Raw genomic sequence first — 14,915 nt, 5'->3', positions numbered from 1 at the left:
CTTACTACAACTATAATGCTAAACATAAACCAACTCAATATTGTACATACAATATCTCCCACATATATGCAATACAAATACCATATAATAGATCAGTCATCATACAAATTCTCGAGGTCAGAGGGTACAGTCTCCATATGTGACAAGTGAAGTCCATGAACCATATCACTATTACTTCTCAAGGTAAGTGTTCATATCTACTGTTGTTTTTTTCCAGACATGTCCATGTGTAAAATTATTTTCTTTTCTTTTCTTTACAGGATACCGGTTGGTTGTTCTTGTTTTGAAGATTTCTTCCTCAGAAGATGCACATGGATTCTTAATGCAAGCTCGAGTTTTCCTCTCAGTTTGCCCAGAGCTTTTCCGGCACCCACCACCAGCAGAGCCACGCCAGCAGGGCTTTCCCAGAAGGGAAAGCCCCCACTGGTGTGGGGGACATTCCTAGGGGGAGGAGCTGCTGTTAGGCAGCTTTCTCACCCCTTTTGCCCTGGGAATGCCCCCTCATCCTCCAGTGATGTAGTGCTACCTTTTTGGTGGTGCAGCCCCATTGGAGGCAATGGGGGATTTCCCCCCTTTTTTTTCCTTAAACTTTTTTGTATGCCTCTGTGGCAGCCAGAAAGCATCTGAGGAGGCAGCATGGCTGCACCGCTCCCTGCCAGCATGGATCTGCCCCCCTCCTTCAGAATTGGGCTACCCATCTGCTAAAGATTGTTAAGTTGAGAGATAAGAAACACATTTAAGAGTCAAGGCTGCCATATTTTAAAGATGAAGAGAAAGACATTTCTAGGCCATAACTATCCTGGCTATGACCTGGTGGTTGTGATCGTTTTCTAAAAACTGGGGTGGGGGGTGGGGGTGGGGGGGGAAGCGACAGAAAAGAAATGAAGAATTTATGCCTGTAGTTGTACTGGCAACCCAGTTTCGTATCAGTTACATGGCTTGCTTGCAAACCAAACTGACACAGCATCACATACTGGAAAAGTCTTTTTACCATTGTCATTTGGCAAACATTTGAGGAAATCTAAAATATGCAAAACTCTTATCGACTGGTAGATAATTAGTAATCAGGGAAAACAGGAAAACCCATCAAGTAAATTATTTGTGGCAAATTATTCATTCAGCTCTATCCCAACTTCATTACCTATGCAGATCGATAAACTCTAGGCATGTATTGGCCTCATATGAATATTCTGCCTCTGTTCTTTCTGGTTTTCTGATGAGAAGGCTAATATATGATCAGATCTTTAACTGCAGTTGGAGAGTCACAGTATAGCAATAATTTTGAACTGAAGTGAGAGTTAATGATGTATCCTCAATAGTCAGTTCCAGCTAACTGCTATAAGTTTCTTGCTGTACATCTGCAACATTTAAAAGGCAATTAATAAAATGAAAGCCCTTTGCATAGGCAAATCAATTCTCAAAGCACTTGTGAACAAGAAACATTGGTAAGTTCAGGAGAGCTTTTGCTCCTGGGAGAATGCCTATAGAAATCTGGAAAGGGAAATACGTGCATCCAGAAAGTGCACTATGTCCCCAAATAAAGCACAGAACTGCTTTACAAATTTAAAACAATTGGGATGTCAAAGTTCTCATAAAGCCTCATCGGTGTCGGCGTTTTGTAGGACTGTCATAGAAGGCCAGTATGATAGGCAAATGAGGCAAAACAAACTAGACTAGATGAACAGATGCTGCATGCAGCCATACGACCCTACCCTTGAAAGTTCTGTTACACTCAGTGTAAAACCCAGCTGTAGAGAATCATGGTGGTATCTCATCACTAGGGTTGCCAGGTCCCTCTTCACCATCAGTGGGAGGCAGAACCTGAGGAAGGCAGAGTTTGGGGAGGAGAGGAACTTCAATGCCATAGAGTCCAATTGCCATTTTCTCCAGGTGAACTGATCTTTATCAGCTAGAAATCAGTTATAATAGCAGGAGATCTCCAGCTAATACCTGGAGGTTGGCAACCCTACTCATAACCAGTTGTGAGAGGAAGACTTGCAACAAGGAGGTTGTGTGTGGGAAGCATCAGTTATTCCATTGGCTTGACTGCCTAGCTTTCTAATTCTGCAAAAAATGGGTACGATGGAAGAAGCTCATGATTTATTTTGCCTGCCTATAATGTCAATTCATGAACCATATGTTGCACAATTCAGATCAGAAAGTGAAAAGGGTCCATTAAAGGCAGAACTTAGCATTACTTTTTTTGCTAAAAACCACTTTTGCATCATGCATCTTTCTTTAGAAGAAGGATGCCTTCCTTCATTTTGCTGTTCTTGAAGCAATTAGTTGCATTTATTATGTGTGTGAATGCTACTACTGATAATAATCTCACGGCCTGCTTAGAAGCTACCACTCCCCAAATATAATGGGATATGAAAATAAAGAAACGATGTCTCTAGTGTTTCTTTGCCTTTCACGCATCTTCAGAGGGGCTAGAGAATTAATAGCTTTAATGCCTTTGCAAATCCCGGATCAGATCTGCTTAATGCCATGTGTGGTATCAAGCACTAAAAGTATAATAAAATAGCATGGGACAAGGAAAGCTTTCAAGTGTGGATTGTGCAGCATGTCCTTATCACTTATTTATCCAAATTTCTGGCCTTGATCAAAAATGTAAGCAAAAAAAGAACATCTGGGAAGCCCTGCTTCAAATTAAATCCTCCCGGTGTTGAATCAAAATGGTGATATGTCATTCGGTGGAAATTCATTTTAGATAAAGGCATAAAATATTGGCAAATTATCTTTCAAGCAAATGCTGATCTATTCTTCTGAGTCTTTCAACCATAAAAGGCTTTCAAAAAAAAGGTCCATCAATTGACTCTCTTGTGGGCCAAACTGGTCTACCTTATGCTCATTCTTAAGAGCTTAAATATATGATCAAAACATGGTCTGGTGGTGTACTCCAGCAAACACGGTTCTACTAAATTTATCATTGATATGGATCCAGGACTCTGGCAGGTATTGTGGAAAGCACAATGGTTTCTTCATGGGAGGACAAAAGTGAAAGGATAGAATAGGGCCTGGAGTAACTGAACAGCAACACTGGAGGAAGACCACACAAGGCAAAGCTGAGCGGTGAGGTTGTGGTCATTTAGGAGGGCTTTGCTGAAGGAGAAGATTATTACAGAGGGATATGAAAAAAGAGAGAACGACGGAAGGAGATGAGGCAGGATGTTCCAGGCATACAAAACAGCATGGTAAAATAACTCATAAATGATCAGTGAAACAAGAAGTATCAGAACGAAAGTTCTTCCTGCAAACTGGGCAAAGTGAGAATATGTATAAGATGAAAGAGCAGATGGATGAAAGAAGCAGTGGGGCCATAATATAGGATACCTGGTCCTTGTCACTCATTTGAATTAATATTCATTGCAAAAAAGCCTAGCACTAGCCATATGACATCACTACTTAGCTGTGCACCAAAGCATCTACTGAAGCACACCGATTCAAACAGGAATTATGATTGCAAAGGAGTATTGTGAAGACACATTTTTCCAGCGTAGGGTTGTCAACTTCCAGGTACTTGCTGAAGATCTGCTGCTATTACAACTGATCTCCAGCTGACAGACATCAGTTCCCCTGGAGAAAATGACCACTTTGTCAATTGGGCTCTATGCCATTGAAGTCCCTCTCCTCCCCAAACTCCACCCTCCTCAGGCTCCACCCCAAAAATCTCCAGATATTTCCCAACCTGGAGCTGGCAACCCTGTTCCAATGACAAACAGATTGTGGTTTGTACAAACGAATGCATAGAATATCATGGGGCTATCTCATACAAGTTGACTAGCTGGGCTTGTTGTGCATGAGAACGTGAGTTCAAATGTGCATTGGATTGCATATCGTCAGATGCATCCCATGAAGATTAAAATAGCCTTTGCACCCAGATGTACTTTTAGCTGTTGCATTCATCCTACCTGCTTTACTCAAATGAAAATGTGTACATCCAGACACCAGTTGTTTCTCCAAGGTAGAATCATAAGGAACGCGTAGGGTTTTTATAAAAAGATAAATAACACAGACTTTTTAAAAAAATAAAAGGGTAGAATAACACAGGCTTCTCTGTGGGAATAGGGGCAGTAAACTCCTAAAGTTACATACATCCCATTAAGAAAAAGACAAGTATTGGGTGACTGATGGAGTTGAGAATGAATGTAATCTTGGGCTCATCTCACCATATGGCCAAGTTCTCAAAAGAGCCATGATGGATCAGTTCTAATTTTATTTTCTGGAGGAGGCTTAATCTCCCTTAAACTAGACTTATGAAGTGATTGTTCAAAAGCAGACTTGGAGGGAAACTTAACACACACACACCCAATCTGATTGGGCTGATGAAGAAACTCCTTGGGCTGCCGGGGAATCTATAAAATTTAGTTGGGAGTTCCTTGTCAAGTTGCTGATGTCAAAGGCAGGCCTGATCAGCCTGTGCCAAACTTGACAAAGATGAGGACTAAAAGGGAGGTTGTGACAGGGCTAATTGTATCAGAGAAATAACAATATGCATATCACAGCTGGTGGGGAATACTATTGCACCTCTACTTGTTTATCCAAAACAATCATGAAAGATCTTCAGTAGCATTTTTTTGTCATCATTACAAAGTATGATTACAGTGTATGGAATATTTCAGGAAATAAAGGTCACAATAAACAATAACTTGGCAGAGTAAGGTTAGAGTTTTCTTTGTAATATCTGTCCACTCTCTCAGGATGTCACCTCTGTGTGTGTTTGGGTGCATACGTTTGTATGCAATAAATAAATACATAATATTCTGAGGCTCATTGGGCAGGCATATTTTGGCATCCAGTTTAGGAGCAATTGAAGAGTGAAGGGCGGTATTACGCCTCATATGGTCTTCACCATGAAGATCAGTGATGATGTTCTAGGCCCTAAACCACAGCCAAGAGTGCTGGATTTTCCTGCTTTTTCTGGTGATGGTGCTATCAGCTGAAGTAGTTCAATGGAAAAGGAAGCACACCTGTGTGCAACAGTAACAGTGAATTTGGTTGCCTGGAGAGCATGAATGCTTCTTGAGCCATCACTAATTATGTATGCATTATGGGTCCAATTTAGCAGAAGTCTGTGACCTTAACAGTGACTTATTAATGAAGAAAATAAGGCAGTGGAAGAGAGTTCTCAGACTACCTTGTGTTGGACCTTGAAGTCAATGATGTAAGCCCCAATGAATCATGCAAGTGCCTTTTTAAATTTAACCTGTCGCCAGGGGAAAATAGCTTCTCTCAGCAGTTGTGAGAATAGAGTGGAAAACCATGAAAGACAATTTTGTCCTATTTTACACTTTGAAAGTAAGGACACCCATATAGGCTTTAACTGAGGCGGCAGACACTTTGGCAAAATGATGGAAACAGCAAGAAAGGAGGAGAAACCTACTCTCTGAGCTCTGCAGAGGCCCAAATGCTGGTCAGTTGGTGGCTACAAGATTCTCAGATAGTTGCCCACCTGGCTTTGACTGATACTATAGCTTCATCTAGAGATGTACAGAAGCTGCTAAAACTCCTCAAATCAGAGCCTTTTGAAATAAAATGTAATTAGAGTTGTGTGGGTGTAGTTTTGCTCCAAATGTGTTCCAGAATTGTCTGCATCAGGTAATGCTTTTTCTTGTTTTTCCATTGTGAATTTCAGTGAAGCCATACATGACTTAACAGCAACCCATTAAGGTTTTCAAAGCAAGAGACTGACAGAGGTGGTCTGCCAGTGCCTTCCTTTGCATAGCGACCCTGGTATTCCTTGGTGGTCTCCCATTACCAAGTACTAATGAGATTAGGCTAGCCTGGGCCATCCAGGTGAAGGCAAGTAAGATGATACAAAGCTATTAAAATTATTGTGCATGCACATTAGCCAAGAAGTTACTGTAGTATATAAATTATTGTATTTGCAGTCATGTCTGTGCAAGCTTACTATATATCAATCAGACAAATATTCTTGCTATATTAAAAGCCATTTGTTTAAATCAATTTTCTAATGCTTAAAAAAACATTTGGGAGGATGATGCCATGTAATCTTGAATTCCACAATAGCTTATCAAAGAAAATATGTTAAGAGAAGTCTCCTCTAAGCTACCTTTTGCGTAGCCCCCCGCTCCAATTTAAATTGCTCTGCCTTTGGATCATTGTTTGATGAGAAAATTTCAGACATAAAAAAAAAACCCTTAGAATGAATCTCTCAATAAAGAGGATATTTTTGGGACATAAAATGTTTAGCCTCCTTTCACACATTTGCTTTCTCTGACCAATATATATAGTGAACTCAGGATTGTCAATACTGATAATCACGGTTTTAAATGAATTGGGCGCAGTGTCATATTCAGAGTTCATAAGCCCCACTATCCATGCTTGGAAGCAGATGCTAAACAGGCCTTTTTCACCTGCCAAAACCCAGAAATATTCATGCAACACTGATGAATTCTCAAATGTGCTGTTCGCAAATGCACTCAAGGAACTATTCACAGAGCAACTAAAAAGCAATTCACAGAGAAGCTACAAAGCAATTGCCAAAGTGGCTATTTTGAACTGATCTCTATTGGCTGGAGATCAGTTGTTATAGCAGATGATCTCCAGCTACTACCTGGAGGTTGGCAACCCTAGACTCTGTTCTGTTTCCTAGGAAGTTCATCTGTTCTGAAAAGAGCATGAAGATTGGGCAATGCTCATGTGTAAAATGAAAGTTTCTTATCTGCAAACTGATGGCTTCCCCAAATGATCCTGTTCAGTCAAACTGATCATTCAAAGCCTATGAAGACCAAATAGGGTTGCCAAGTGCCAGGTGGTGGCGGGTAAACCCCCGCCAATCCACCTGGCCGCCCGCTAGCTGAAGGTCGACGAGCAATCTGTGCAGGCAAGGACTGGTCACTTCCGGTTCACATCCAGAAGTGCTGCATTGCAAAGGGCCGGTTTCCACTCAAACTCCCAGTTTGAGTGGTAAAAGCCTGTTGTGATGCAGCACTTCCAGGTGTAAAACACATCACAAGGGGCTTTTTGAGTGGAAAATGCCCCCTTGTGGTGCGTTTTACACCCGGAAGTTTGAGTGGAAACCGGCCCTTTTCAATGCAGTACTTCCAGGTGTAAACCGCAAGTGCTGAATCATTTCCGGGAGCACACAACCCCCCCACCTCCACTCCAAAAACCTCCCGTCGAAGAAGAAGAGGGACCTGGTAAGCCTAAGACCAAATCAGAACCTAAATCGATGTCTTTCACAGACTAAAGGTCCAACCTTCTTTCTTATATTCTAGTTTTGCCCAAACTGCCCAGGTACCCGGTCACAGGCAGAAGACCCAGGGTGTGTGTGTGTGTGTGCAGCAAAGCGCTGGTGCTGAGCTGGCTGGTTTCAAGTTTCGCTGCCACCCTACTGAACACACATATTGTAGTGGAGCCAAGCCCATGGCCTTTCCTTACTGCCCCTATTCCTGATTTGTGCCGATACTTACTTATGAAGCTCTCACAAACCATGATCTTCCCAGAGCAGTCCATTACTTGGCATAATGAGGACAAGCCATGCCATGCTGTCAAGAGTGCTGGATAATGTGTGTATGATGGCTTGTCAGGACTCAATAAACCTCCTGTTCTTGAACCTGTCTTGGGCTACAAATGAACCTCCATAACACATGGCACATGGGCTGTGCTCAGCCAGGTCATAAATTGAGAAGGCATGTTCTGTTCCCTTGGATCCCTTTCTCTGATGGAACATAGTTAAATTGTGGAGCTCCCTGCCCCAGGATGGGGTGATGGCTGCCAACTTGGAAGGCTTTAAGAGGGAAGTGGACATGTTCATGGAGGAGAGGAATATTCATGGCTATCAGTAAAAATAGATACTAGTCATGATGTATACCTATTCTCTCCAGTCTCAGAGGAGCATGCCTATTATATTATGTACCGTGGAACACAGGCAGGATGCTGCTGCTGAAGTCCTGTTTGTGGGCTTCTTAGAGGGACCTGGTTGGCCATTGTGTGAAGAGACTGCTGGACTTGATGGACCTTGGTCTGATCCAGCATGGCTTTTCTTATTTTCATATGTTCCTACTGAAAATCTCTCCCGAGGCAGAAATGACTGTATTTAAAACCTTCATATGCTATTTAAATGCTCAAATGTGCAGAATTTCACAAGTGCTTTGTAATTCCCTATAAGATACTGGCATATGGAAAATACTTCCTTATACACTTCTCTATCTTGAAACCAGGGTGGCACTGGAATTTAATTTCCTTGTCCCATCATATTTTTGCCAAGAAGCTCTGGCTTGTTATAACTTATTTGTTTAGGATGATTGAGTTTCCGCCATATTGTTGGTACTTTAATATTTAGGTCTATGATCATTAATTTCTCCCTTTCTCCTAAATATTAAATGCTAATTCCATCCACAGAATGATTCTTGGGCTCACACGGTCCTTGCAAATCTAGTGGTGTGAGACACAAACAGAATTGAATTTTTAATGGAGGGCATTAACCATAGCCCATTGCAGATCCATTGCCCCCAATAACAAAAATGACAACGCTATAATCATAAAACTGATACTGATTTGTACAGAAGAAATTACTCTCATGAATCCATAGCACACTGGCTTCACTAGCTGTCAGTTGCCCATTAAATTTGTCTCAGTAAAAGGACTTGTAAAGCATATGGTGGGAATAATCTGCTTTGCATCCTTTATAGGCACTGAAATCACACAAAAAACCTTTAATAAAACTTTTAAAATTATTGTTTGATTGTAGCAGAATTATCTTTAGCCAACAATTCCAAGGTTTTTTTTTTAAATTACTGCCTCTTAACAACAAAGAAAAACTTTGAGAACAGGTCCTGCCAGACCAAGGGGTCTTGCCAGACCAACCTCGTTTCTTTTTTGATCAAGTGATAAGCTTATTGAATCAATGGCACTCCATCGATGTTGTTTACCTGGATTTCAATAAAGCTTTTGACAGGGTTCCCCAAGATGTTCTGATGGGTAAATTAAAGGATTGTGGACTGGACTCTAGGATATTTAGGTGGGTAGGTAACTGGTTGGAGAACTGCACTCAAAGAGTAGTTGTCAATGGTAATTCACCTGAATGGAGGGAGGTGTCTAGTTGGGTGCCACAGGGCTCGGTTCTGGGCCCAGTACTTTTCAATATTTTTTATAAATGATCCGGAAGAGGAGGTGGAGGGACTACTCATTAAATTTGCAGATGACACTAGAGGTGTGCGTATCAATTTGCCAATTAAAAAAACAAAAACAAAAAAGCTTTTTGGTATTTTTAGGGGGGAGTTAAGGACAAAAAAATGGTGGCAATAAATGGGAGTCGAAAAACTGACTGCAAATAATGCCTAATTTATTTGGCATTATTCAGGGCCACTATGGCCCTGGCACCATTTTTTCTCCCCTCCCTCCCCTTCCCCCCCCCTTCACTTACATGCTGGCTAGGCTCCCTCCAAGAGGTGGGGTGGGGGGTTTCCAGGGGCAGGGAGGGACTGAAGATTATGCTGCCTCCTAGCCGGGTGACATAATGAACTTCCCTTTTATTCCCCTGCCCCAGTCAAGCCCCATTTGGAGCTTGGCTGGGGTGGGGAGGGACTGAAGATCACGCTGTCACCGTGGCTAATCCATCTCATGTTGGGACTTCCCCTTATCCTACTGCCGTCAACTTTTTCTAATGTTATTGTCTTTTCCAGTGATACACACACACACAGGTCAAAATGAAGACAATGTCTATCTGCCATTAGAGGTTCTTTCTCGAGTTAATGTGTTCGCTCTCATTTTCCACTAGTTATTCAACTCAATTTTCATTATATGTCCTTGCTTTTCATAAAACCTTCTTTTGTTCTCATTATTTTATTCATTGCTTGTCAAGGCCATGCCCTTCTCTCTTTTTTCTCTCTCTGAACCCATATACTGTCAAAACATGTTCTCTCTAAGAAAAGAATGTTTCGTTGCCAACTGGAAAGAATGCATGACTGAAAACCCAAACCATTTACCTCATTTTAGGCACACCATTCACACTGAAAAGAGGCTAATTGATATACTAGTGATGGCCTAAATTTCATGCATTGTTTTAGGCAAGCCAATACTTGTGTTCCTTCCTACTATGATTTGTAAGTAGCAGAAATATGCATATGTATTTTGTGCTAACTGTGAATGGAAAAAAATTCAATGCTGGCTGAACAATAACATGCAGCCTTGACACATTTGCAGGTTGTTGTATTTTTGTACATTGAAATACATTCAAAGCATATATATATATTTAGAAATAATTTCAAATACTGTAATTTGTGTATTTTCTGCAATGAAAGTTGCTGTCAGAGTTGTGGGCAAGTTCCAAGTCTCCTCTTTTCCTAAGGACCTTGATATTCCTGTTACCCCTTGCATCCTTTGTTATGCCAAGCACAGGGGGTCTCCATTTATTGGGGGAAATTAGCTAGAGACTAGATAGAACTCTGCAAGAGGCTGGGGTTGGGGTCTTTTAACCAATTCTGCTCCAGATGAGATAACCAATGGAAAGAATCCCAATAACAGGGAGGCTTTTATGAATTTTAAGGATTTTATTAAAAGTAATCAAATTTGTTGCGCACACACACAAAATTCCCAACACATACAGAGGTAAGAAAGTAAAGGTTTGAGGGGTTGGTCACAAGGATATAAGGGTCCCAGGGGGGTTTATAGTTACCTTCCTGAACAGCGAGGTCTAGAATGACAGCAGCAAAGAAAGCAAGTAATGGCCAACACTACTAGCAAGGAAAACGGTACACGCAAGTACCGTGGCTCACACTTTAGATCCAGGAAGTGGTAGCAATTTGACTGTGGCCAACGGGGCTATAATTATACCTCAAAATGTAGCTGGAGGCTATGGCTGGGAATGGCTGGTCATTGCCAGTGACAAAGGCTTGATTGCTCGAGATAGGATTAATAGGGTGCAGTGAATAAGGTCATAAGAAAATGATGGCTGGGTCACTTGGGACTGAGTGTTCAAGCATTGAGTTATAGACTTGGGAATTAAGGTGGGGTCCACAAGGTGAGTCAGTGAGAGGGCTTGGCTAGCAACAGGATGGAATTAAGTCCATCTGAATAGGGTTGATGAGATCTAGCTGGATGCTTGCTATCTTCTTCAGGAAGGATATAGAAATGCAAAAGGCTTGTCTGGGTCTTCTTTTGTCTTTATGGAAAAGCAGCAACATTCCTTTAAGGGGTGTGTATGGCACAAACTTGCTGGTTCAGCCCAGTCAGCTTGCTACAGCCTTGGCACAAACAAGATGGATGCCAGGAGATCCCTTTTAGTCTCTGGCTACACAGCACTGTTCCATGCTTTGCACACTAGCTCCAGTCCTGTACACCATGCGGGGTGTCCCAGGATTGCTAAGGGTCTGTTCAGGTACCGTAACACTTTAGGCTCTCTGCTTTTTTTTGTATGATGCTGGAGAAGGACTGTGTCTCAATGGGAGAACATCTGCTTTGCATGCACAAAATCAGCAAGTTGATGGCATGAGTGTGCTCCATCCTGGGGCATTTGATTGTTATTTATTTTACTTTATTTTGGTCTTTTTTCTGTTTGCCATGGTTTATCTTTTGTCATATGTCTAATTAAGCCTCATTCTACTTGACCCCCCCCCAATTCTGTTTTTTTTCCTTTTCTCCCTTCTCTTTGTTATGTGAACTAGAGAGTAGGCTGAGTGGGGCTTGGCATTTCTTGGCAATGCTCCTCGTTTTGTCCTCCTCACTCAGTTCCAGTTTATTTTAGTTTTAGTTCTAATATTTATATTTAGTTTGGCTCCAGCTCCCACCTTCCTCCATTCTAGGAGCTGGGGGAGGAGAGAAGAAAATATTTTAACTGTTTTAATTTTGTGTCTCTTGCTAGGGGCTCAGTTTTATCTTATTTAAATTCTTTTAGTCAAGCTTTGCTAATTGTTTATATTTTACTATCTCTGTTGTTGTTGTTGCTCCATGTTTCTTTGGTTCTCTTTGGCTATGGTTGTAGCAGTGTTTCAACAGTATTTAGGTTTATTTTCGGCAGAATACCAGAACCTGGGAATATGCCTAAAGCCGAATAGGCAATTTGCCTTTGCTCAGATGCATGGGAGAAGGCAGCCTTCTCCCATTTTTCTATCTTTTACTGGTTTTGTTAGGACCACAGAGTTGGGGCCCTTTTGAGGTAGGAGTTGTGTAATTGGAGCCAACTTGGTCAGACCAAACTATCCATCACCATTCAGTGGATTAATCTGGATAGCAGAAGAGGCATTTAAAAGATGAGGCTCACCCAGTCCTGTCCAGAGGGATATACCCTCCAACTAAAAGCACCAGTTTCATCAGCTGCTGATCCAGCTTCTGAAGAAGACTCCTCACCCATTCGGATGGTCATGACTTTGGTCATGACTTTGGCTGGCTCTGATATCACCACCACCCCCTCAATGGAGAAGCCAGGGTTTAAACGGTGGGAAAGTTCGCCCTGCGCCTCCATAGAGATACAATGATACATTTCCCACCATTTAAAGCCCTGCTTCTCCATTGAGATACATTGCAAAGATCACACTAAAGCATCTGAACACTGTCCCTTTGCCAATGCATTTCAATGGAGCAGGATGGGGGTGACCCCTTCCAAACCCCATAACTCTGGACTCCCTGACCCAATCTTTACCAAACCTGAGGGTTCTTGCAAGGAGAGTCCCTTCTAGCTACCCTGAAAGTTTGGGACCTCTATCTGCAGAAATGCCCCCCAGGACCCCTTCTGGTCACTAGGGGTGTGGAGGGGGAGGTAGTTGTGAATTTACTCCATTGTGCAGGGGTTGGACTTGATGGCCCTGGTGGTCTCTTCTATGATTCTAGGAGTCACAGAAATCAGCAAAAAGCCCCCATAGGGTTTAAATGGCCGAATTTTTCAAGAAACCCGAATTTAAAGCCAAATCCCTACCTTTACCGGTATAGGAAATTCGGCATTTGGGTTTTCCTGAAAAAAACAACATCCAATAAACCCAAATTTTATCGATTTTTTTTAAATCAATAGCCCTAGTTAGCAGATGTGAAAGGTCTCTACTGGAGACCTTGGAGAGTTGTTACCAGTCAGAGAAGACAATACTGATTGACCTTGATAGATCACTGGCCTGATGCAATACAAGGCAGCTTCTTGTTTTCAAGATATGTGAACTACTTTTGTCCCAATGTCAACTGAGCTAGGGACACTTGGCTCACCAGGGTGTGTGCATTCCAGTGAATCAGTTATGCTGATGAGCCACCAGGGATCTTCAAATGCTAGACCTCCTAACAACATTTAACAATGAGCAAGATTAAAAAAAAAATTGGCCATACTGCATATGGGTAAGTGTTGCTCCAGCAACTATTATATTGCCCTTCTAAAAACTGGATAGGCATGGCTGAAACCATAAGACAATAAATACCATTAGTGAAAAGACACTTTCAGCTTAGCCAAATATTTTGCAGCGCCATGAACTGAATTAATAATCCAATAGACAACAGAAAAAAATGAGGATCTAATATATTCCCTATCTTTTATTCTTGCACATTTATTTGATATTCTTTCTAGATTGATCAGTTCCTTATGGTAATGATGATGCTACTAGGTTCTAATCCAAACCAAAGCCAATAACAAGAGAGAATTGTTGGTGCAATTAGTGTTGGAAGCATTTACCCAAGGTTGGATAAAATATTCAACCAAATGTGATATTTAAATTATATTGGCTAAAATCTTGTGAGTGTTGAATAGAAAAGTACTACAGAACTGAAAATAAACAGGATAGAGACAATAAATCTTTCCCAGCGTCTCAAATCTATGATTTATGTTTCCTTTCTACAATAGAGATGTGCAATATTGTGTGTGTTTTTCTTTCAAATACTATTCAAAAATTAGCCCATGGCAATTGGGTAGGTATGAATTATGTATTGTAGTAAAAGGGGAAAATTAGCTTATAAAATTGATTTGATCTGCTCAGGTGTTCCAGTAAGAAATATGATAGTCAACCCAATGTACTAAAGTAGGGGACATACAATGTTTCAGGGGCACAAATGTTTATCATCTAACAAGATTCATGTACCAACTTAAAGGATGCTTGATCTAAAAGCTTGCCCTCCCTCTTCTCTATTCTTGCAGGTATTATAGTACTTCAGCAAATTCATCTTGATAAATATAGCTCATGATCCAGGACAATGTTAGGTGTGCTTAATTCAGTCCATTTAGTGCTTTTCTATGTCAGACTATGGTCACAGAAAAGAAAATAATTAGTATTCTTATTATTCATTTTCTATTCCACCTTTCTTGAAAGAATCAAGGATGGTATAGTCCTCCTTTCCATTTCATCTTCACATCTACCTTTCTGAGGAAGAGGAGGAGTAGTAGTTGGTTTTTATATGCCTACTTTCTCTACCACTTAAGGAGAATCAAACCGCCTTGCAATCACCTTCCCTTCCCCTCCCCACAACAGACACCCTGTGAGGTATGTGGGGCTGAGGGAGCTCTAAGAGAGCTGTGACTAGCCCAAGGTCACCAAACTGGCTTCATGTGTAGGAGTAGGGAAACCAACCCCCCTTTTTTTTACTCCCATTTATTGCCGACACTTTTTTGCCAGAAAAAAACCCCAAATACTGAAAAGGTATTTTTATTCGGCATATTGATATGCACACCTCTAGTCTTAGATTCACAAAACCCTTTGGACACATGCACACATTTCTTTCCCCTCCTTTTTAGGGACAGGGTATAATTTCTCATACTGCATCAGATTTGTGGAGTGCGTTATTTGGGGACTTGGTGGGCTGCTTTAGGACTAGGATCTTATGAGCCCAATTGCATTCATGAAGTTTCATCTACAGCCGATCTCAAGTAATGCAAGAGAAGAGTTAATTAATACAGTTTCTCTATAGAGATGTTTAAGTACTGGGAGCATTCATATTTTCAAAAGAGGAGAGATCTAACAGTTATTTCTTTGCATATTGCC

The sequence above is a fragment of the Euleptes europaea genome, chromosome 1, assembly GCF_029931775.1.
Source record: "Euleptes europaea isolate rEulEur1 chromosome 1, rEulEur1.hap1, whole genome shotgun sequence".
Classification (NCBI taxonomy): domain Eukaryota; kingdom Metazoa; phylum Chordata; class Lepidosauria; order Squamata; family Sphaerodactylidae; genus Euleptes; species Euleptes europaea.
Note: the sequence above shows the minus strand (reverse complement) of the source record.